General features: G+C 44.9%; 1 protein-coding gene across 1 annotated transcript in view; it reads right to left on the bottom strand.

Annotated features, from left to right (window-relative positions):
* Positions 1 to 18,942, bottom strand: part of USP38 (ubiquitin specific peptidase 38) — a 54,867-nt gene extending 35,925 nt beyond the window's left edge. Inside the window, exon 1 of the mRNA XM_073604328.1 lies at positions 18,441 to 18,942. The gene's annotated coding sequence lies outside the window, so the exon portion shown is untranslated. The remainder of the gene's footprint in view (positions 1 to 18,440) is intronic.
* Positions 18,943 to 25,956: the final 7,014 nt, after the last annotated feature.

Genomic DNA, 25,956 nt, shown 5'->3' with positions numbered 1-25,956 from the left:
CCACAATACACTCGGTGGGGACAGAGTACGGAAAGATCCAACAGCAGGTGAGGGGACACCTGACAAAGGGGGAGGGGGGGACACATGACAGAGGAAGAGACGGGGGGGGTCTCCTGGGTGATAGAGAGAGCAAGGGGGATACCTAACATAGAGGGGGGGTTCCTGGGATTGGGGGCACCTGACAGGGAAAGGGAGATCACTAGAGAGCGGGAGAGAGAGCGGGAAAAGGGGGACACCTGAGATAAGTAGGGGCACCTGAAAGGAGGATAGGGGGATACTTGAGGGAAAAATTGCAATGCAACACACTTCCATCAGTGTCACACCAATGCAGGTAATGTGCGTTGGCAGAAGTGTTAGCGGGCCTTAAAAGTTTTAAATCTGTTTTATGAACACACGTTCAACACTCTTTTTGTAGGTAATGATTTGCCATTTCAGCCCTGGCGAACCTTTTCATTTAAACTGACTAGCCATTGTATAGGGAATGTAAACAGAATGGATGTAATAGTAACCACCCCTTTCATTTTAAAAATAAATGTTGGTAAATGTATGTGAATAGAACAGATTGCTCATAATGTTATGAAGTACCGTATTTATCGGCATATAACACGCACTTTTTTCCCCAGGGGAAAATCGCGGGTGCGTGTTATACGCCGATCCCTGCTAATTTTGATCGATCGGGGCGATCGCCGCCGACATACACATAGCGTGTAGATTTTAAAATGGCGTTGCAGAGTTAGCAGGGACTCGGCGGAGCGGAACGATCGCCGCTGAGATCACAGTGACTGGGCGGAGCCGAGATACACATAGCCGAGTGTACTTGGCTCTTCTCGGCACCGCTCACAGTCACGCCCAGTCCCGCCATTGGACCTGTGTTATGTCCATCATAGGGCGGGACTGGGCGTGACTGTGAGCGGCGCCGAGAAGAGCCGAGTACACTCGGCTATGTGTATCTCGGCTCCGTCCAGTCTCTGATCTCGGCGGCGCTCATTCAGCTCCGCCGAGTCCCTGCGAACTCTGCGGCGCCATATTTAAATCTGTAATGGACACTGGGGGCAAGGCTGAAATGACAAGGCTGAACTGACCACTGGGGCAAGGCTGCACTGACCACTGGGGCAAGGCTGCACTGGGGCAAAGCTGCACACGGACACTGGGGCAAGGCTGCAGACGGACACTGGGGCAAGGCTGCATTGATGGGCATTTTAATGTAAGTTTTTTTTCCTTAAACTTCCCTCCTAAACTTGGGGTGCGTGTTATACGCCGATAAATACGGTGATTTTATAAATTTGCCCTCAAGAAAAACCTTTCACTCTGCCCGTTCTCTGCTGTGCAGTAGACTGTGTGTAAATATGATTTTGGGCACACAAGCGCAATAAATTACCCAATTTTTTTGGTAAAACAGAAAAGATGAGGTTGCATTGACTAAACAGATACCAAACCTGTCAAACCTTAACCACTTCAGCCCCGGAAGAATTTACCCCCTTCCTGACCAGAGCACTTTTTGCGATTCGGCCCTGCGGCGCTTTAACTGACAATTGCGCGGTCATGTGACGTTGCACCCAAACAAAATTGACGTCCTTTTTTTCCCACAAATACAGCTTTCTTTTGGTGATATTTGATCATCTCTGCGGTTTTTATTTTTTGCGCTATAAACAAAAAAAGAGCAACAATTTTGAAAAAAAAAAAAAAAAAAAAAAAAAAAACCACAATATTTTGCACTTTTTGCTATAATAAATGGCTATTTTTTTTCCATTTTTCCTCAGTTTAGGCCAATATGTATTCTTCTACATATTTTTTGGAAAAAAAAAAATAAAAAATAATCTCAATAAGCGTATATTGATTGGTTTGCGCAAAAGTTATAGCGTCTAGGGGATAGATCTATAGCATTTTTATTTTTTTCTATTTTTTATTTTTTTTACTAGTAATGGCGGCGATCTGTGATTTTTATTGGGACTGCGACATTATGGTGGACACATCGGACAATTTTGACACATTTTTGGGACCATTGGCATTAATACAGCGATCAATGCTATAAAAATGCATTGATTACTGTAAAAATGTCACTGGCAGTGAAGGGGTTAACACTAGGGGGCGATCGAAGGGTTAACTGTGTTCCCTGGGAGGTGATTCTAACTGAAGAGGGAGGGGACTGACTGGAGGAAGTGACGGATCGTGGTTACTAGCTAATAGGAACACACGATCTGTCATTCCTGTCAGAACAGAACAGGGAAATGTGCGTTTACACACTCGTCCCTGTTCTGTCTCTCCTCCTCACGATCACTCGTGGCCGGCGTTCATCGCGCCCATCAGCACCCCCGCTATCCCGACCCCGCAAGCGGGCATATAGCCACGACAGCCCGCGCAGGGGTTGGTCGGGAAGCGGTTAAAGGGGCTGTAAACCCTTGCGGTTTTTCACCTCAATGCATAAAAACACGGGAGCGCACCCACACGTGTTCCCCAGAGGGAGAGCGCTTCTCCGACGGGGCACTCAAGGAAGAGGAGCCAGGAGCGCCACTGAGGGACCCCAGAAGAGTAGGATCGGGGCCACTCTGTGCAAAACCAACTGCAGAGGAGGCAAGTATGACATGTTTGTTTTTGTTTTTTAAATAAAGAAGGAACCTTTGGTTATCCTTTAAAATTGCATGCGTCGGTGAAATAGTGACGAACTTCAATACCCTATATTTTCTATGGGTGTCAATTTAAAAGCCCCTACAGGTCATCAGTTTAGAGCTACAGCGTGGAGGCATTGGGGTGGGGGGAGATTTTATGTGCTTGGGTGTAACTTTGATTTTTGGTTTAATGAGACACTAGTGATCTAAAAAAGGGGGTGGGTGTTACAGGGGAGTGGTCAGGTTCGTACAGCGCATGAATCTGCCAATAAAAGGGTTAAAGTATTTTCAAATGTAGTTTTCAATACATTCAATCTGCAGCTTTCATTAAAATAATACATGGTGATGCTGGCATAAAAGACCTTGTTCCTGTTAAACAGAGACACCGTCTTTGTCTCCCAATTATACGACTGCATCATCACCTGTCAAACAGCCTTCCAGTTGAAACTACAAGTGGCCATTTCAACACACAGCATGCAGAGAAATACCATGCATTGCATAAAGACATGAAGTGGTTGCAAAGAGGCTGCAGAAGATCAGCAGCACTGAGACACAACAAAGTATGAAAACAAGTTAAAAGCAGGTATTCTGTTAAAAAAAAAAAAAAGTGGCAGTTGTTTCTGATGATGTTATATCTACATTATATAACTACATTATAACTACATTTAGGCTCGGTTCACACTGGAACCGGTTGCGGATCACACAGGAGCGCTGTGCGTCCTTGTTCCCCATTTCAGGAACGAATCAGGGCTGAATCTATGTCTGAATTCGGCCCTGAAACTGAGCCAAAGACGCACAGCGTTTCTGTGCAGTGCACTCTGCAGCCACCCCCGAGACATGTGAACTGGCTCCCTATTCTCCTGTTATGCGAATTGGATGCGGGGGAAACCCGCATCCAATTTGCATAGGTGTGACCCCAGCCTTAGGCCCCTGTCACACAGGCATTCCACCAGTCTGGTTTTCATTTGTCTAACCCCAGGTCAAAACAGACTACAATCTGCCTGGGGAGCTGGATTTAAGCGGTTGTGTGTGTCTTTAATACTGCTTTCACCGGGGGCCATTTAGGTTTGTTGGACTAAACTCATCCAACTCTGCTTTTTTTAACCTGACCAGACATAGGCAGATGCAAGTCGGCTTCCATTTGGCCACCCATAGGGAGAACATGGGTCAGTTTTTACTCCATCACAAGATGAAGGAAAATATAGAATGGACTTGGATGTCACATATGTGACATTCGTTTTTATTCTGATCCAACTAAATAAGGGATCAGTCTGCTGGAACAGAACAAAGTGTCCATGTGAAATGAGCCTTAAGCCTCGTACACACGATCAGATTTTCGGCAGACAAAGCGTCAGACTTTTGTCGGAAGGGCGTGTGCCTGGATTTTGTCTCGCATACTAATGGCACACAAGTGTCAGCCAACTATGTGGAATTTCAGCACTTGAGCACCACCCTTTGGGCACCTTCTGCTAATGTCATGTTTGGTGAGCATTGATTCTGAGCATGCATGTTTGTACTTTGGACTTTTGTGTGACGGACTTGTGTACACACTATAAGAAAATCTGAACAACAGACCATTGTCCGCCGAAAATTTACTAGCCTGCTAACCAACATTTGTTGGACGAAAGTTGGACAGTAAATTGAGACGCAAAAACAAAGGAATAGGGAATGTCGCATACTTGGAGTATTTGACATCCGGTCTATATGACAAAACTAGAATTTTGGTATCACCAATGAATTTAAACAAACGCAGCAGCCAGAAAACAAACACAGACAGTTAAATGGTATTGTTCTCCTAGCAGTCTGTGAAATGACACCTTATATTAATGGTCAATGAAATGCACCCAATGGTAAAATGATTGTAAAGGAATTTTTTTCAATTAATAAAAAAAAAAAAAAAAAAAAAATAGTGGAACATCTTTTATCTTAAGGCCCCAGTCAATCGCAAGCAGAATCACCACGATTCTGCCCGTGAACCCAAAACGCTCTGTAAAACTGACAAATCGCGCCACGCTTGTTCAGGCGACATTCATTTTCAATGGCACCAAAACTCGGGTGCGATTTTGCCGTGATAAATCGTGTTGCAACAGCATCGCAAAGCTTGTCACGCAAAAAGGAGCAGAAACTTCTTTTGGGCAACAAGCTTCACGTGATACGATTTATCTTGGCAGAAATCGCACCAATGTTTAGGTGCCATTGAAAATGAATGGACCGGAACAAGCGTGGCGCGAGTTTGTCAGTTTTGCAGAGCATTTTGGGATCGTGCAATTGTAAACACCCAGGTGTGAATGGGGCCTAATGCAATAAGGCAAAATAGATTTAGACTTTGGAATCACTTCAAGGCTAACTTTCACACTGAGGGGCTTCACAGGTGTTTTAGCGCTAAAAAAAGCACCTGCAAAGCGCCTCTCTTGTCCCGAGTGCTTTCACACTGGAGCGGTGTGCTTGCGGGACGTTAATACAAGTCCTGCAAGCAGCATCTTTGGGGCGCTTCAGGAGCAGTATATACACCGATCCTTACATAGTTACATAGTTGGCGAGGTTGAAAAAGAGACAAGTCCATCAAGTCCAACCTATGTGTGTGATTACATGTCAGTATTACCTTGTATATCTCTGTATGTTGTGGTTGTTCAGGTGCTTATCTAATAGTTTCTTGAAACTATCAATGCTCCCCGCTAAGACCACCGCCTGTGGAAAGGAAGGGAATTCCACATCCTTGCCGCTCTTACAGTAAAGAACCCTCTACGTAGTTTAAGGTTAAACCTCTTTTCTTCTAATTTTAATGAGTGGCCACAAGTCTTGTTAAACTTCCTTCTGCGAAAAAGGTTTATCCCTATTGTGGGGTCATCAGTATGGTATTTGTATATTGAAATCATATCTTCACCCACCCTATCACCCTCTCAAGTGTCTCTTCTCCAGACAGAATAAGTTCAGCGCTCGCAACCTTTCCTCGTAACTAAGATCCTCCAGACCCTTTATTAGCTTTGTTGCCTTTCTTTGTACTCGCTCCATTTCCAGTACATCCCTCCTGAGGACTGGTGCCCAGAACTAGACAGCATACTCTAGGTGCGGCCGGACCAGAGTCTTGTAGAGCGGGAGAATTATTTTATCTCTGGAGTTGATCCCCTTTTTAATGCATGCTAATATTCTGTTTGCTTTGTTAGCAGCACCTTGGCATTGAATGCCATTGCTGAGCCTATCATCTACTAGGACCCCCAGGTCCTTTTCCATCCTAGATTCCCCCAGTGTATAGATTGCATTCATATTTTTGCCACCCAAATGCATTATTTTACATTTTTCTACACTGAACCTCATTTGCCATGTAGTTGCCCACCCCATTAATTTGTTCAGATCTTTTTGCAAGGTTTCCACATCCTGCGGAGAAGTTATTGCCCTGCTTAGCTTAGTATTGTCTGCAAATACAGAGATTGAACTGTTTATCCCATCCTCCAGGTCGTTTATGACCAAATGAAATAGGATTGGTACCACAGAACCGTGGGGGACCCCACTACCCACCCCCCCTGACCATTCCAAGTACTCCCCATTTATCACCACCCTATGAACTCGCCCTTGTAGCCAGTTTTCAATCCATGTACTCACCCTATGGTTCATGCCAACGGACCTTATTTTGTACAGTAAAGCGCCCCTGCCCATTGAAATCAATGGGCAGCGCCGCCAAAGTACCTGCAAAGCTACACTGGCGACCATTAACCCCTTCATCGCCCGCTAGCAGGGGTTAAAAGTGTCCCACTAGCAGCCGAAAAGCGCCGCTAAAACTATGGTATTGCGCCGCTAAAAATAACAGCACTTTACCGCCGATGCCCCAACTGCCTCAGTGTGAAAGTGTCTAAAGCACAACTCCAGGTGTCTTGTGATTTTAAAGAGGAGCTCCAGGCTCCCCCTCCCCCCCCCCCCCCCCCCCCGACAAAAAAAAAAAAAAAAAAAATTAAAGTTAGCAGCTACAAATACTGTAGCTGCTGACTTTTAATATAAGGACACCTACCTGTCCAGGGATCCAGTGATGTCCTCACCCAAGCTGATTCTTCAATCGGTTTCGGGTGCAGGCGCCAGTATCTCACGCCCACTGCACATCCGTGAGCTGCACCTTGTGAATAGTCCCATAGTCTTCAGGGACCTGTGATGTGTCTCAGACAACTGCAGAGTAAGGAGGGGGGTGGGGGCAAACTTCTGGCTCAGATCGTTGCGGAACATATCCATCAGGTACCTGCTCCCCCCTACAAAAAGTGCCAAATGTGGATGAAGTTCCGCTTTAAAGAGTTCATTCTGGAGTTGATCTGTGGCACCCGATCAGAGGAACGCAGAAGGATGAGGCTGGATTTGCTGATGTGAATTGAAGACAACACAGCTTAAAAAATTAAAGGGATTAAATAAAACAAAAAATTGTGTTGGTGAGTGAAATTCTCTTCAGTCCACACTAGTGTGGACTGAATGTGCACAAAATCTTGCGCTTTCCTGACACGCACAGAAATGTTCTATTATTAATGGCATCCCCATGCATCTGCAAACCACCTGGTTCCGCAGCGCCATGCCATTCAGAATAGCGAATTTTTGGGAAAATCTTCTTTTCCCCACGTTTCTGGCATGCAAGGCAGGTTATTGAAATGAATGGCCTGCCCTAGAGGTGTCGTGCAGAACACACACATAGTTGCACCCTTAGGTGTGAACCAAGCCTTAACTGGAAAGGTTTTAACCTTCATGAACAGGCCATTATTTTGCACTGCACTACTTTAACTGGTAATTGTGGGGTCATACTACGCTGAACCCAAACAAAATCTCTCTCTTTTTCACACAAATACAGCTTTCTTTTGGTGTAATTTGATCACTACTGGGTTTTTTATTTTTTGCGATATAAACAAAAAAAGACCATATATATATATATATATATATATATATATATATATATATATATATATATATATATATATATATATATATATATATATATAATTTATTTATGTTATAAAACACATCCCATAACAAATTAAATTTCTTCATAAATTTTGTCCAAAATGTATTCTGCTACATGTTTTTGATTTAAAAAAAAAAAATCCCAAGTGTATATTGATTGGTTTGCGTGAAAGTTATAGCGCCTACAAACTATGAGATATATACTGGAATTTTTAATTATTTTTTTTTTTACTACTAATGACTGCGATCAGCGACTTATAGTCCGGCGGTCAGACACTAATTACGCTGGGGGGAAAACTAACTGCCACTGACATTACCATAATACAATACAATACTATCCCTTTCATGACTAAACCTATTTTTGACATTTGGTGTTTACAAGTTAAAATCCATATTTTTTGCTAGAAAATTACTTAGAACCCCCAAACATTATAGATATTTTTTTAGCAGAGAATCTAGAGAATAAAATGGAGATTGTTGCAATATTTTATATCACACGGTATTTGTGCAGCGGTGTTTTAAACGCAAATTTTTGGAAAAGGGACACTTCCATGAATTTTAAAAAATCCAAAAAGTAAAGTTACCCCAATTTTTTTGTATAATGTGAAAGATGATGTTACGCCGAGTAAATAGATACCAAACATGTCACGCTTTATAATGGCACGCAGTCGTGGAATGGCGACAAACTATGGTAGCTATGAATTTCCATAGGCGACACTTTAAATTTTTTTTACGGTTACCAGGTCAGAGTTACAGAGGAGGTCTAGGGATAGAATTATTGCTCTCGCTCCGACGATCGCGGCGATACCTCACGTGTGATTTGAACACCGTTTACATATGCGGGCGCGACTTCCGTATGCGTTTTCTTCGCTGCGCGAGCTCGCGGGGACGGGGGCGCTTTAAAATGTATTTATTTTTTTTTTTATTTATTTTATTTTATTTATTTTTAGACTTATAAATTGTGTTTTAAAAAAAAATTTTTTTTTTTTTACTTTTATTGCTGTCACAAGGAATGTAAACATCCCTTGTGACAGTAATAGGTGGTGACAGGTACTCTTTATGGAGGGATCGGGGGTCTAAAAGACCCTCGATCCCTCCTCTGCACTTCAAAGTATTCAGATTGCCGAAAACGGCGATTCTGAATACTGTGTATTTTTTAAAATTCAGCGCCATTGGCAGCCGAGTAAACGGGAAGTGATGTCGCTTCCGTGTTTACATTGAGAAGGCTGGAACGAAGCCGCCCACAGCTTCGTTCCAGCCCGCCCACAGCCGCCGGAGGCAGCCGATTGGACACCGGGCCTCCCGATCGCACGGGAGGCCGTGTAAGAGCGGCGGGGACGTCCCGCTCCTCCGGTATAACAGCCGAGCGGCTTTTAGCCACATCGGTTGTTATATACGGGTAGCTGATCGCCCGCTCGAAACAACGGTACCGGGATGATGCCTGCAGCTGCGGGCATCATCCCGGTATAACCCCCAAAAGCCGAGTACGCACATATGCGTACGGTCGGCGGGAAGGGGCTATACACTGTCACTGTATTGACACACAATGTCTGGGAAGGGGTTAGCATCTAGGGCGATCAAGGGGTTCAAAGTGTGTCTAATAATATGTAATGTGTGCTACTTTTTACTAAAGATCTCGGTTTCTCATTCCTGTTCTCTGCTAAAAATATATATAATGTTTGGGGGTTCCAAGTAATTGTCTAGCAAAAAATACTGATTTTAACTTTGAAAGAAACAAGTGTCAGAAAAAGGTTTAGTCTTTAACCACTTCCATACCAGGCACTTTCCCCCCTTCCTGCCCAGGACAATTTTTAGCTTTCAGCGCTGTTCAACACTGCACCCAAACTAAATTTTTATCATTTTCTTCCCACAAATAGAGCTTTCTTTTGGTGGTATTTGATCATCTCTGCGTTTTTAAATTTTTGCGCTAAACAAAAAAAGGCCGTCAATTAAAAAAAAACAAAAAACTGATGGGCACTGAATAGGCAGCTACTGACAGGCATTATTGAGTGGCACTTTGATGGGGCAACGACAGGCATTACTGATGGGGACAGGCTGGCAGGTGTTGGGCACTGATTGGCACCTTTTGATGGGGGCTGCGCTGATAATCAATGTGCTGATTACCAGCACAGACCCCCCCCCCCCCCCCCCGACAGGGAGAGCCGCCGATCGGCTCTCCCTGTCAGCATGAACCGAGGAAAGCCGTTTACCGGCACTTCCTGGTTCACGCTGTGATCAGCTGTGATTGGTCACAGCTGATCACGTGGTAAGAGGCCTCTGTCAGAAGCTTCATACCACGATCTGAGTTGCGGTGTGTCAGACTGACACACAGCACCTCCGATCGCCGTGCTGGGCGCGCGCCAGCTGTGATATCCTGATCACGTCCGGTCAGGATATCACAACCACTTTGCCGCCGTCATTCTGCTATATGGCGGACGGAAAGTGGTTAAAGGGGTTGTAAACCTTCGTGGTTTTTTGCATTGAGGTGAAAAACCTCCTGTAATTCTTCAGGCCCCCCCCACCCCCAAGCCCCTGTTTTACTTACCTGTACCCCCTCTATCTCGTCCCAGGGATGAGCACACCAGCAAAAGCCGGTGTCTCGGGTCCTGATTGGATGGATTGATAGCAGCACAGCCATTGGCTCCCGTCAATCAAATCCAATGACTCGGGCGCCGGGGCCGAGTCATACATTCGGCTTCTATGGACGCTAAATGAATGACTCGGGAGCGCGCCCGCAAGGTAACTCCCTCGGGAGCGCACTTCTCCTAGGGGTTACCTAATGCGGGGAGGAGCCGTGAGAGCCCCCAGAAGAGGATGTTCAGGGCCACTCAAAACGAGCTGCACAGTGGAGGTAAGTATGACATGTTTGTTATTTAAAAAAACAAAACAAAAAACAAAGCTTTAGGCCCCTTTCACACTGAGGCGCTTGTTAACTGCCAGTAAAACACTGAGCACTTCTGAAGAGCTTTTCAGGCGCTTTTGAAGTGCTTTCCATTAATTTCAATGGAGAGGGGCGTTTTTTTCACCTCCCTGCCAGCACACTGCCCCAGTGTGAAAGCATTCATTGATTTTAATGAAAATAGGTTTTCATGAGATTTTCAGACGCTTTTTTTTAGCGTGAAAGCTCCTGAAAAGCACCTCAGTGTGAAAGGGGTCTTAGTGTCACTTTAACCACTTGCCGACCGCCTCACGCATATATACGTGAACAGAGCGGCACGGGCAGGCAAAATCACGTACCTGGTACGTGATTGCCTTCCCGCGGGCGGGGGTCCAATCGGACCCCCCTCCCGGTGCCAGCGGCGGTCGGCATTTGTCTAGGAGCGATCAGAGATGAGGGGGAGGCCATCCGATCGTGGCCCCCCCCTCGCGATCGCTCCCAGCCAATGAGAAACATCCCCTGCCTGTGTATAGTACACACAGGCAGAGGATGTGATGTCATCTCTCCTCGGCTTGGCAGTTTCCGTTCCGACGCCGAGGAGAGAAGACATCCGAGTAAGTGTAAAACACTACACAACACAGTAGAACATGCCAGGCACACTAAACACCCCCGATCGCCCCCCGATTCCCCCCCCCCCCCCGTCACAAACTGACACCAAGCTGTTTTTTTTTTTTTTTTTTCCTGATTACTGAGATTGGTGTCAGTTTGTGACAGTTAGAAGTGGTAGGGCAGTTAGTATTAGCCCACTGTAGGTCTAGGATACCCCCCTAACCCCCCCTAATAAAGTTTTAACCCCTTGATCACCCCCCCCGTCACCAGTGTCGCTAAGCGATCATTTTTCTGATCGCTGTATTAGTGTCGCTGGTGACGCTAGTTAGTGAGGTAAATATTTAGGTTCGCCGTCAGCGTTTTATAGCGACAGGGACCCCCATATACTATCTAATAAATGTTTTAACCCCTTGATTGCCCCCTAGTTAACCCTTTCACCACTGATCACTGTATAACCGTTACTGGTGACGCTGGTTAGTTTGTTTATTTTTTATAGTGTCAGGGCACCCGCCGTTTATTACCGAATAAAGGTTTAGCCCCCTGATCGCCCGGCGGTGATCTGCGTCGCCCCAGGCAGCGTCAGATTAGCGCCAGTACCGCTAACACCCACGCACGCAGCATACGCCTCCCTTAGTGGTATAGTATCTGATCGGATCAATATCTGATCCAATCAGATCTATACTAGCGTCCCCAGCAGTTTAGGATTCCCAAAAACGCAGTGTTAGCGGGATCAGCCCAGATACCTGCTAGCACCTGCATTTTGCCCCTCCGCCCGGCTCGGCCCAGCCCACCCAAGTGCAGTATCGATCGATCACTGTCACTTACAAAACACTAAACGCATAACTGCAGCGTTCGCAGAGTCAGGCCTGATCCCTGCGATCGCTAACAGTTTTTTTGGTAGCGTTTTGGTGAAATGGCAAGCACCAGCCCCAGGCAGCGTCAGGTTAGTGCCAGTACCGCTAACACCCACGCACGCACCGTACACCTCCCTTAGAGGTATAGTATCTGAACGCATCAATATCTGATCCGATCAGATCTATACTAGCGTCCCCAGCAGTTTAGGATTCCCAAAAACGCAGTGTTAGCGGGATCAGCCCAGATACCTGCTAGCACCTGCGTTTTGCCCCTCCGCCCGGCCCAGCCCAGCCCACCCAAGTGCAGTATCGATCGATCACTGTCACTTACAAAACACTAAACACATAACTGCAGTGTTCGCAGAGTCAGGCCTGATCCCTGCGATCACTAACAGTTTTTTTTGTAGCGTTTTGGTGAACTGGCAAGCGCCAGCGGCCTAGTACACCCCGGTCGTAGTCAAACCAGCACTGCAGTAACACTTGGTGACGTGGCGAGTCCCATAAGTGCAGTTCAAGCTGGTGAGGTGGCAAGCTCAAATAGTGTCACGCTGCCACCAAGAAGACAAACACAGGCCCGTTGTGCCCATAATGCCCTTCCTGCTGCATTCGCCAATCCTAATTGGGAACCCACCACTTCTGCAGCACCCGTACTTCCCCCATTCACATCCCCAACCAAATGCAGTCGGCTGCATGAGAGGCATTTTCTTTATGTCCTCCCGAGTACCCCTACCCAACGAACCCCCCCAAAAAAGATGTCGTGTCTGCAGCAAGCGCGGATATAGGCGTGACACCCGCTATTATTGTCCCTCCTGTCCTGACAATCCTGGTCTTTGCATTGGTGAATGTTTTGAACGCTACCATTCACTAGTTGAGTATTAGCGTAGGGTACAGCATTGCACAGACTAGGCACACTTTCACAGGGTCTCCCAAGATGCCATCGCATTTTGAGAGACCCGAACCTGGAACCGGTTACAGTTATAAAAGTTACAGTTACAAAAAAAAGTGTAAAAAAAAAAAAAAAAAAAAAAAAAAAAAAAAAACCACAAACAAAAATAAAAAAAAATAAATAGTTGTCGTTTTATTGTTCTCTCTCTATTCTCTCTCTCTATTGTTCTGCTCTTTTTTTACTGTATTCTATTCTGCAATGTTTTATTGTTATTATGTTTTATCATGTTTGCTTTTCAGGTATGCAATTTTTTATACTTTACCGTTTACTGTGCTTTATTGTTAACCATTTTTTTGTCTTCAGGTACGCCATTCAAGACTTTGAGTGGTTATACCAGAATGATGCCTGCAGGTTTAGGTATCATCTTGGTATCATTCTTTTCAGCCAGCGGTCGGCTTTCATGTAAAAGCAATCCTAGCAGCTAATTAGCCTCTAGACTGCTTTTACAAGCAGTGGGAGGGAATGCCGCCCCCCACCGTCTTCCGTGTTTTTCTCTGGCTCTCCTGTCTCAACAGGGAACCTGAGAATGCAGCCGGTGATTCAGCCAGCTGACCATAGAGCTGATCAGAGACCAGAGTGGCTCCAAACATCTCTATGGCCTAAGAAACCGGAAGCTACGAGCATTTTATGACTTAGATTTCGCCGGATGTAAACAGCGCCATTGGGAAATTGGGGAAGCATTTTTTCACACCGATCTTGGTGTGGTCAGATGCTTTGAGGGCAGAGGAGAGATCTAGGGTCTAATAGACCCCAATTTTTTCAAAAAAAAGAGTACCTGTCACTACCTATTGCTATCATAGGGGATATTTACATTCCCTGAGATAATAAAAATGATTAAAAAAAAAAAATGAAAGGAACAGTTTAAAAATAAGATAAAAAAGCAAAAAAAAATAAATAAAAAAAAAAAAAAGCACCCCTGTCCCCCCTGCTCTCGCGCTAAGGCGAACGCAAGCGTCGGTCTGGCGTCAAATGTAAACAGCAATTGCACCATGCATGTGAGGTGTCACCGCGAACGTCAGATCGAGGGCAGTAATTTTAGCAGTAGACCTCTGTAAATCTAAAGTGGTAACCTGTAAAGGCTTTTAAAAATGTATTAATTTTGTTGCCACTGCACGTTTGTGCGCAATTTTAAAGCATGTCATGTTTGGTATCCATGTACTCGGCCTAAGATCATCTTTTTTATTACATCAAACATTTGGGCAATATAGTGTGTTTTAGTGCATTAAAATTTAAAAAAGTGTGTTTTTTCCACAAAAAATGCGTTTGAAAAATCGCTGCGCAAATACTGTGTGAAAAAAAAAAAAATGAAACACCCACCATTTTAATCTGTAGGGCATTTGCTTTAAAAAAAATATATAATGTTTGGGGGTTCAAAGTAATTTTCTTGCAAAAAAAAATAATTTTTTCATGTAATCAAAAAGTGTCAGAAAGGGCTTTGTCTTCAAGTGTTTAGAAGAGTGGGTGATGTGTGACATAAGCTTCTAAATGTTGTGCATAAAATCCCAAGACAGTTCAAAACCCCCCCAAATGACCCCATTTTGGAAAGTAGACACCCCAAGCTATTTGCTGAGAGGCATGTCGAGTCCATGGAATATTTTATATTGTGACACAAGTTGCAGGAAAGAGACAAATTTTTTTTTTTTTTTGCACAAAGTTGTCACTAAATGATATATTGCTCAAACATGCCATGGGGATATGTGAAATTACACCCCAAAATACATTCTGTTGCTTCTCCTGAGTATAGGGATACCACATGTGTGGGACTTTTTGGGAGCCTAGCCGCGCACGGGACCCCGAAAACCACACCGCCTTCAGGCTTTCTAAGGGCGTAAATTTTTGATTTCACTCTTCACTGCCCATCACAGTTTCGGAGGCCATGGAAAGCCCAGGTGGCACAAACCCCCCCCAAATGACCCCATTTTGGAAAGTAGACACCCCAAGCTATTTGCTGAGAGGTATAGTGAGTATTTTGCAGACCTCACTTTTTGTCACAAAGTTTTGAAAATTGAAAAAAGAAAAAAAAAAAAAATTTTTTCTGGTCTTTCTTCATTTTCAAAAACAAATGAGAGCTGCAAAATACTCACCATGCCTCTTAGCAAATAGCTTGGGGTGTCTACTTTCCAAAATGGGGTCATTTGGGGGGGGGGGGGTTGTGCCATCATGGCATTTTATGGCCTTCAAAACTGTGATAGGCAGCGAGGAGTGAAATCAAAAATTTATGCCCTTAGAAATCCTGAAGTCAGTGATTGGCTTTCGGGGGCCCCGTACGCGGCTAGGCTCCCAAAAAGTCCCACACATGTGGTATCCCCATACTCAGGAGAAGCAGCTGAATGTATTTTGGGGTGCAATTCCACATATGCCCATGGCCTGTGTGAGCAATATATCATTTAGTGACAACTTTTTGTAAATTTTTTTTTTTTTTTTGTCATTATTCAATCACTTGGGACAAAAAAATAAATATTCAATGGGCTCAACATGCCTCTCAGCAATTTCCTTGGGGTGTCTACTTTCCAAAATGGGGTCATTTGGGGGGGTTTTGTACTGCCCTGCCATTTTAGCACCTCAAGAAATGACATAGGCAGTCATAAACTAAAAGCTGTGCAAATTCCAGAAAATGTACCCTAGTTTGTAGACGCTATAACTTTTGCGCAAACCAATAAATATACGCTTATTGACATTTTTTTTTACCAAAGACATGTGGCCGAATACATTTTGGCCTAAATGTATGACTAAAATTTAGTTTATTGGATTTTTTTTATAACAAAAAGTAGAAAATATCATTTTTTTTCAAAATTTTCGGTCTTTTTCCGTTTATAGCGCAAAAAATAAAAACTGCAGAGGTGATCAAATACCATCAAAAGAAAGCTCTATTTGTGGGAAGAAAAGGACGCAAATTTAGTTTGGGTACAGCATTGCATGACCGCGCAATTAGCAGTTAAAGCGACGCAGTGCCGAATTGTAAAAAGTGCACTGGTCAGGAAGGGGGTTAAGTGTTTAAACTTCCCTTATTTACAGACTAAAAAGTTACAATGTTTATAGTTATCTACAAGCAACAATGTTGTGAAAAACTTGGCAGGCTGACTTTTTTTCTTTTGACAGCTGAGTGAGCAGAGAACTCTCTACACTTGTTACATGAATGAATCTGGAAATTCTGCATAGAGATCGTGTGCAGGGGGGGGTTTGAACCGAAATCACATTTTTTTTTTTTAATGATTAATCGTGCAGCTCTAGCAGTAGTACATTACAGGTGGGCGGTCAGCAAATGGTTAAAGAGGAACTTTAGCCCGGCATGTGAAAATTAAAGCAGTAGTAAACCACGCAAAAAAAAAAAAAAAATGATCCTCTCGCAGCCTTATGTTATAATGTGCTAGTATGCACCGCTTACTAGCACATTGCCTAAACAACAGATCCCTCCAGTAGCATGCAGTCCCCACTAACAGGGAATAGATCTTCACCCAGTCTTCCTTCTGGGCATGTAGGCCTTTTGAATGGCCAAGATGTGACAACGTCAGTGCAGGGGTCACGGCACAGCTGTCTCAATGGGTGGCATCTCATCCATTGAGAGCGCAGTGTACCGGTGATGTCACCGGCTGTATATATGTAAATATCTCCTAAATGGTCCACGTTTAGGAGATATTTATAGTACTTACAGATAAGCCTTATTATAGGCTTACCTGTGGGTACAAGATAAAATGCAGCATTTACCAGCACAGAGTCCGCCGCTGTCTTCCCTGCAGCTGATTCATCTGAGGACTGTGGGTTCCCGGTGCTGCCATCTTGGATTTGGGAGCCGGTGTTCTGTCAAAATAGCCAATTAATCAAAATCTCCAATTACGTCACTTCCGGTTAGTGTAAACTGTCTTTAAAGTGCTGTTCCGCCAAAACAAAAAAAGCCAGCAGCTACATTTACTGCAGGAGCTGACTTTAAATAAATCGGACACTTACCCCGTCCTGGAAATGTGAGTGCAAAGTGTTTTTTATGTATGGAATAAAGGTTTTAAACGTTATTGCGCGATGATGGTTTTTTATCCGTTTGCATGAGGAACATTGAGGACCTGGTATAGATATTGGAGAAAAGTTTCCTTTGAGTGGAGTGGTTATCCCTGTTAATGAACCAAAGGTGCAGTTTTAAAGATTAATCTGGTGAGTGGCAAATCTCACAGGTGGTGGTGAAGCACTAAGTCACTTTTAATCTGATACCACACACAAGAGCACGCCGCCCACGGCAATTATAACGGATGATTCGCAACACATATGAAGAAGAGTCTATCATGATGTGACATATGTCACTGGACTTTTTATATGATTTAAAGTATTTGGATTAAGTTGTTGTTCACATGTGATGAATTATACAAACATATGATTATTGTATAAATGAGATATAACCTGTTAGGTGGATGGTGAACCAAATTAGGCTATTGAGATAGCACATACACAGGCAATATAGAGAGCACAGATGGGAGCAGCGCATCCACTCACATAGCACTTTTAACTTACCCCGTCCTGGAGTCCAGTGATGTCGGCACCGCAGCTGATGTTTCCATCAGCTGTCAGGTGCTGCCACCGCCATTGCGGGTAAGGGTACCCGGCAATGTAGCATTACAGCTTCAAGCTGGGAACCCTACTGCACATGCGCGAGGCCCCGCTCCTCTCTCCTAGTGGCCCGGTGACAGCGGTGATGTCATGGGCCGCGGCTGTGGCTCCCGGAAGTGGGAACAGGATACCTGTCAAAGACAGGTATCCTACCCCCCCCCCCCCTTCTCTTCATCCTGTTCTCCTCTCCCCCTCCAGTGACAATTGTGGCACCGGAGGGGGAGAGGAGACAAATGAGCGGAAGTTCCACTTTTAAATTGGAGCTTTCGATGACTTGCCGTTTTGACACAACACAAGCAAATGTGCACATTCCGATACATGAAGACTTTGCTGTTTTGACACAACAGCACGTAACGAGGAAAAAAGTTGTTGTTTCCACAGAGGCGGCCATTTTGTTGGTTAGTATCGGAGCGGACTAACAATATCTGCTCATAATGTGTCCTGGAGTGTATACGCTTGGCAGTGTTGTGTCAAAGCAGCAAGTCATCTAAATTTCCAATTACTGGCAGTTTACAGTATCCGGGAGTGACGTCATTGGAGATCTTGATGCATTGGCTATTTTGACAGATGACCGGCTTCCGCATTCCCCAGCACACAGGAAGACTAAATCCCCTGAGCTCCTGGGATGTGTCGTTATGTCATAAAAGGTGTGATGTCATCTTCGCCGAGTAAGGAAGTGGAAGAGGGTACCCGAGGAAAAAAAAAAAAAAAAAGGTGCCAGCTGCTCCTCAAACATAAAGTAATGGAATTAGAGTGAGGGATGGGGGATTGGAAGAGGAGCTTTCCTCTTCTACTGAGGCTCCCCTTCCCCCTCACTCTGTCATCCATGTGTATTGTGTGGCCCTCACAGACTGGTCACAGCCTCCTCCATGGTGACAATGGCACACACACCATGACTGGACAGATTTAGGGTTGTCCACCGCGCAGCATGCCGGGAAACGTGCGGCCCGGCTATTAGTACACACAGCTCCCTCAGTCTATCACATACCCGCTTCTCTGCCCCACACACACAAACACACACTTACTGAGCAGTCACAAGGTACGCCGGCCGCTCTCTCTTCCTATGTCTATGGAGTCTCCTCCTTTCCTATCCTCTGTAAGCGCCACCTCTCTGCGATCCCACACACAGCGCCGCCATATTGCTCCTTCCCAGCCGGGCTCTCCAGGCGGAGCTTCGCCTAGCGCTCAGTGATTGGTGGACGGCTCAGCGGCTGCCCTGCAGTCCTCTCTCTCAGCTCCCGTTGCCATAAACATCCCTCTACAGCAGTCGCTTAGACCCTCATCACGTGATCCACTGAGCGGACATCTTTACTATGGGCAAAACAAAGCCGTTGTCCCGTCACGAGCTATTCCTTCGTAAGCTTAGCCTTCTAGCCGTTGCCGGTGAACCGTTGAGTATATCGGGGGTTGTGGCTTTACTCGGTGGTTTTTCGAGTCTCGCGTTTTACGGCAATCGCAGTAATAGAGCGCACGGAAAAAAGATGGCTGACGCGGCTTCATTACTTTGTCTGTGGCAGCCAATTGGATCGTTGCCAAAGGGTAAAACGAAAAACAAAGGGAACTGGCCCGCCCACATTGCGGCGTAAGCCCACTGACGTAATCGGGAAGGTGGGAAGCAGATATGGTAGCTGTGATGTTATGTACATCATGTACAGATTTCTTCCTGGAACCATAGCTCCCAACTGTCCCTGATTTCGAGGGACTGTCCTTGATTTGTGACAATGTCCCTCTTTCCTCCTCCCTCCTCATTTGTCCCTCATTTTGGTCTGATCTATTTAGATGTATATAAAATGCACTTTTATCTATTAAAAAGTGTTTCCCAGTGCTAAACCTTTCATCTGATTTCTAAATTGCTGCATTAGTAAATTCCAAAAGCTAATATAAAGGAATTGTAGTGGTTAAAAAAAGCACTTGTGGGTTTAACCAATCTTGTTTTTTTTTTTGTTTTTTTTACAATTCTCCTTTAAGCACTTAAGGACCGAGCCTCTTTCTGAGATTTGTTGTTTACAAGTTAACCACTTCAGCCCCGGAAGAATTTACCCCCTTCCTGACCAGAGCACTTTTTGCGATTCGGCACTGCGTCGCTTTAACTGACAATTGCGCCGTCGTATGACATGGCTCCCAAAACAAAATTGACGTCCTCTTTTCCCCACAAATAGAGCTTTCTTTTGATGGTATTTGATCACCTCTGCGGTTTTTATTCTTTCGCTATAAACAAAAAAATAGCAACAATTTAAAAAAAAACGCATTATTTTTTACTTTTTGCTTTAATAAATATCCCCCAAAAATATTTAAAAAAACGTTTTTTTTTCCTCAGTTTAGGCCGATACGTATTCTTCTGCATATTTTTGGTAAAAAAAATAGCAATAAGCGTTTATTGATTGGTTTGCGCAAAAGTTATAGCATTTACAAAATAGGGGATAGTTTTATGGCATTTTTATTGATTATTTTTTTTTTACTAGTAATTGTGGCGATCTGCAAATTTTATTGTGACTTCGAAATTATGGCGGACACATCGGACAATTTTGACACATTTTTGGGACCATTGGCATTAATACAGCAATCAATGCTAAAAAATTGCATTGATTACTGTAAAAATGTTACTGGCAGTGAAGAGGTTAACCACTAGGTGGCGCTGTAGGGGTTAAGTGTGTCCTAGGGAGTGTTTCTAACTGTGGGTGGAAGGGGCTGTGTGTGACGCTACACTGATCGCGGCTCCCGATTACAGGGAGCTGTGATCCGTGACAGTGTCATTAGGCAGAACGGGGAGATGCATGTTTACATTAGCATCTCCCCGTTCTTCCTCACTGTGAGATGATTGCGGGTATCCCCGCGGACATCGGATCCACGGGACTCGCGGTCACGGAGCTCCCCGCGAGCCGCCTCTTAAAGGGCAACGTACAGGTACGTTAATCTGCCTGTACGTGCCCTTCTGCCGCAGTATATCTGCGTGAGGCCGTCGGGAAGGTTTTTTCTTTTACTAGAAAATTACTTAGAACCCCCAAACATTATACATTTTTTTTCTAACACCCTAGAGAATAAAATTACGGTCGTTGCAATACTTTCTGTCACACCGTATTTGCACAGCGGTCTTACAAGTGCACTTTTTTTGGAAAAAATACACTTTTTTTAATTAAAAAATAAAACAGCAGTAAAGTTAGCCTGATTTTTTTTTTATATTGTGAAAGATAATGTTACACCGAGTAAATTGATACCCAACATGTCACGCTTTGAAATTGATTGCGCCCGCTCCTGGAATGGCGACAAACTTTTACCCTTAAAAATCTCCATAGGCAACGTTTAAAAAATTCTACAGGTTGCATGTTTTGAGTAACAGGGGAAGTCTAGGGCTAGAATTATTGCTCTCACTCTACCAATCGCGGTGATACCTCACATGTGTGGTTTGAACACCCTTTACATATGTGGGTGCTAATCCTGTATACGTTTGCTTCTGCACGCGAGCTCGTCGGGACGAAGCGCATTTAAAATGTTTTTTTTCTTATTTATTTTACATTTTATTTTTTATTTTTACACTTTAAAAAAAAAAATTGTGTCTTATATGCAAAATAATACATCTAGGGAAATCTGATTCCTCCATACAGATCTTTAGCTGGACCTCATTTAGAACACTCGGCTTGATTTACTTAGTTTAGCTACTTCTGGACTGCCCACACCATACATATACTGCGGCAGGGCGGCCTGGCTGCGTGAAGCAACGTACCTGTACGTTGTTCGTGCTTCCTGGTCTCGGGCTCGCTGTGATTGGACACAGCGGTAGCCAATCAGCGGGCCCGCCGGGCCAGCCGCGACCATTTGGGGAATGACAGAACGGTGGGTCTGCCAATGTAAACAAGGCAGACTGTTGTTCTATCACAGACGAAGAGAGATCTGTGATTCCTACTAATCAGTAAGGATGAGCTCAGGAGTGTTCGCAACTCCACATGCCCGCCAGGAAGCTTACACTCCACATCGCTAATCACAGGCAGTGAGACATTTCCTGATCTGTGCAGCTGCAGATCAGGGATCTCTCTGTCTAGTGTCAGCATCCCCCATACAGTAAGAAAGCACACATAGGGAACACATTTAACCCTTTGATTGCCCCTGATGTTAACCCCTCCCCTGCCAGTGTCTTTTATACAGTTGTACCTCATCCAACTAAAGATTTTTTTTTAGCACTTATTGCGGTATTGGTGTCACTGGTCCCCAAAAAGTGTAACCTTTGCCGCATACACACGATCGTAAATGCCGCCAGCAAAACTCCGATGAGAGCTTTTTGTCGGAAAATGCGACCGTGTGTATGCTCCATCGATCTTTTGCTGGCGGAATTCCAGCCAGCAAAAGATTGAGAACATATTCTCTATTTTTCGGTTGGGAAAAGTTCCTATCCGAAAATGGGTTCGTGCATTCGGACACGAAAAAAAACACGCATGCTCGGAAACAATTTGATGCATACTTGGAAGCATTGAACTTAATTTTCTCGGCTCGTTGTAGTGTTGTACGTCACCGCGTTCTTAGCGGTCAAAAGTTCAGAGAACTTTTGTGTGACCGTGTGTATGGAAGACAAGCTTGAGCGGAATTCCGTCAGAAAAACCATTCAAGTTTTTTCTGACGGAAATTCCGATCGTGTGTACGCGGCATCAGTGTCTAATTTGTCCGTCGCAATGTTGCAGTCCCGCTAAAAAACGCAGATCGCCGCCATTACTAGTAAAAACAAAGTCCCTAAATCTATCCCATAGTTTGTAGATGCGATAACTTTTGCGCAAACCAATCAATATACGCTTATTGGGATTTTTATTGGATACATTTTATAGCAGAAAGTAAGGTTTTTTTTTCAAAATTGTTGCTTTTTTGTTTACAGTTAAAAAAAAAAAAAGAAAAACTGCAGAGGTGATCACATACCACCAAAATAAAGCTCTAAAAAGACACAAATTATTCCAAACCTACCACTCCCAGCACTTAGATGCGCTTCTCTTACAGGAAACGCACTTCCCTAAAAGTTACAAACCCTCGTATATCCACCACAAATATCCTCAGTTTTACCTCTCTTAGGGCCCTTTCACACTGGGGCGGTTTGCAGGCGCTATTGCGCTAATAATAGCGCCTGCAAACCGACCCGAAACAGCCGCTGCTGTCTCTCCAGTGTGAAACCCCTGAGGGCTTTCACACTGGAGCGTTGCGCTAGCAGGACGGGAGAAAAAGTCCTGCTAGTAGCATCTTCGGAGCGGTGAAGGAGCGGAGTATATACCGCTCCTTCACCGCTCCTGCCCATTGAAATCAATGGGACAGCGCGGCTATACCGCCGGCAAAGCGCCTCTGCAGCGCCGCTTTCCGGTGGTTTTTAACCCTTTCTCGGCCACTAGCGGGGGTAAAACCGCCCCGCTAGCGGCCGAAATACCGACGGTAAAGCGCCGCTTACAATAGCAGCGCTTTACCGCCAACGCCGCCCCCGCCCCAGTGTGAAAGGGCCCTAATGCGGAGGAGTCAACTAAAGGGGTTGGAATCTTTTTCTCTAAACATACCTAATTCACCCTCTCTAAGGAGATATCAGATCCCAATGGTAGATTTCTACTGTTAGAGGGTACCATCCTTGGCTCCACATTTACACTGATTTCATATTATGCCCCAAACCGAGGCAGGCAGAATTTTTTCCCTCCATGCTAGAAACTCTCTCCCGACACTTCTCGGGTACAGTGATCATGGGAGGTGACTCGAATGTGGCCCTGGACCAGACTCTCGATAAGTCGGACAACGGCCGAGCCCGACTATGCCGTCCCCCGAAATTTAGCACTCGCATAGCTAAACTAGTCAACACCCACAGTTTAATAGACATATGGAGGGAAATAAACTCTTCCACAAAAGACTATACACACTTCTCTGCCCGGCATAGCTCCTACGCCAGGATAAATCACATTTTTCTTTTTGCCGCTGCGATCCCATGCATTTCTAAATCACTTGTCAGAGACTCTAGATTATCAGACCACGCCATGGTCTTGATGGATGTCGTGAAACTCCAAGATCATCGCGGCCCCTTTAGATAGCGCATCAATGAAGCCCTACTAAGCAACCCAATACAGGCTACTGGATTATCCAAAGAGATCAAGTCCTTTTTTGACTTGAATGACACAGAGGGACTTTCTCCCACAACACTTTGGGCTGCTCACAAGGCTGTCATTAGGGGTAAGCTCATACAGATTACCTCACAGCACAAACATGACAAAAGAGCCGAAATTAACAATCTTGAAAAATAATTCCTTCTAATAGCCAGAAACCATAAATGTAACCCAACAGCTTCCTCAACAGTACAACTAGAAGCAGCGAGACTCTCCCTCAATATTGCACACAACACTCACGTTGAAAAGGACCTGCGCTGGGCTAACGCCCGGCACTACCTACTGAAAGATAGGGTAGGTCCGAGACTTGCCAACAGACTAATACCTAAACCTTGTTCCTTTTCATTCCCCAAAATACGCACCCCCACAGACACCCTCACCCAAAATCCAGACAAAATAATGGCTACATTCCATAGGTTCTACTCAAAGTTATATCAAGCTGACACCCCTATCCCCTCCAGAGAGTTAAAGGGCATTCTTGGTGGGATGCCCCTCCCCAAACTAGCTTCGGCTCACCTCTCTGACCTTGAGGAGCCTATTACAGAATCAGAGGTGTTAGAGGTAATTAAAAACCTCAAAAAGAGCACCACACGGGACCTGAAAGATTATCCGTCTGTTATTATAAAACTTTTGCTCCAACACTTTCTCCATATCTGACAAGATATTTTAACTCCCTCCGGAAAGGTGCCCGTCTTGATGATGACGCAAATTCTGCATACATATCGGTCATCCCGAAACCGGGTAAGGACAACTCTGAGGTTAACAATTGTAGACCAATAGAGTCACACCCTATAAAAAATGATGCTTGAAGATCAGAGATCAGAGGGGGGGGGGGGGGGGGGCATATCTTTCATATACAACTCTTTGGCAGAGACTTCAGGTAAACCCTTGTATGCTTTGGCATGGAAACAAGATTTGAATATAGACTGGGACACAGAAACCTATTATCAGCAATTATCTCGTTCCTTCAAAGGTATCGCTTGTAGAGGCTAGTGTCAAACTTCTGAACCGCTGGTATTTGGTCTCCTCTCGCCTAGCTCAGATCCTCTCAGGGGCTTCCCTGCAGGGCTGGACTGGGACAAAAATTTGGCCCTGGACTTCATCCAGACTGGCCCACTTTGACAGGTCTCTCCCATGACGGCTTGCCACCCAAGCCCCCCCCCCCACTAGCCATTAGCCGTTCTACATTATTTCTCTTATAGGCAGTACCAGTGGGGAAGCTAGACATTATTTCACCTGGGGCAAAGAATCAGTTTGGCGCCCCCCCCCCCAATGGGACAAGATTAGGCAGGAAAGTGAGGCCGCCCTCCTTCCAGATCGTATGATGAGCTTCTCAGTGTTGACTCCTGAGCATCATGTCTGTATTCAGGCGCGCTGCATAACTAGCCAGGGAGAGGAGGTGAGAACTGCGGGGGGGGGGGGGGACAGAGGAGCGGAGGGAGGCAGCGGTCCACTGTCACTGAAATCGGCCCACTGAGCCATCGGCCCACCGGGAAACTCCCTGTAGTCCCAATGGCCAGTACATGCCTGCTTCCCTGTGTTTTAGGGGATGTGACCACTGGGGGGATCTACTCCATATATGGTGGAACTCTTCCTGTATACGGGGTTTCCGGAATCGGATTTTCTCTTTGCTGCAGAGGGTCACGGTCTTCGCTGTCCCAGAAACTCCGCTTATTGCTTTACTGAACGAAACAGTTAAAAAGATACCCGTGAACGCTCAGAAATTGATTTACTTCATTTTACTGGCGGCAAAAATTATCATAGCACGGGTCTGGAAGCAGCCTTCGGTGTCCTTCATAGCAGCAAAGAGGAAAATATCTTGGATTCTAACCCAAGAAAAAGCAATCAGTATCATTCAAGACAAAGTTCAGAGATTTGTCGCGATCTGGGCACCCTGGACCGAATATGTTCTCTCTTCACCATAATTGACCAGGACTTCTTCCTCCCCCTCTGTGTCTTCGCTATCTTCTATATTTCTTCCTCTCTTCTATTCTCCTTTTCCCTCTTTTGCTTTCCTCTTGCCCCCCTTTGCTAGCTCTTATTTGGTTCCTTTGCCCTGTTTAACGCCATAGCCTGGTTGACAAAACTGTTATACTGCTTGTTTACGTATCCTCAAGATTCTTTAGAGCATATAGGGGAGCGTATTCGGCATAGGTAAATGGACTCTGGAGCGGGAGTTCGTATGTTGAGGAAAGCTTCCCAGGCCACCCACTGCTGAGATTTTCTCTTTATACTTGAACCTTTTATATGAGTTTGTGTATAATTCTTGAATAATTAATAAAAATATTGAAAGAAGAAAGCTCTATTTTTGGGGAAAAAAAGGACATCAATTTTGTTTGGGTACGACGTCGCACGACCGCGCAATTGTCAGTTAAAGTAACGCAGTGCCGTATCACAAAAAAATGGCCTGGTCATTAAAGAGGAGGTCCAG

The sequence above is a fragment of the Aquarana catesbeiana genome, linkage group LG01 (genome assembly GCF_042186555.1).
Source record: "Aquarana catesbeiana isolate 2022-GZ linkage group LG01, ASM4218655v1, whole genome shotgun sequence".
Taxonomy (NCBI): domain Eukaryota; kingdom Metazoa; phylum Chordata; class Amphibia; order Anura; family Ranidae; genus Aquarana; species Aquarana catesbeiana.
The sequence above is the reverse complement of the archived record's forward strand: the minus strand, read 5'-3'. Positions and strand labels throughout refer to the sequence as shown.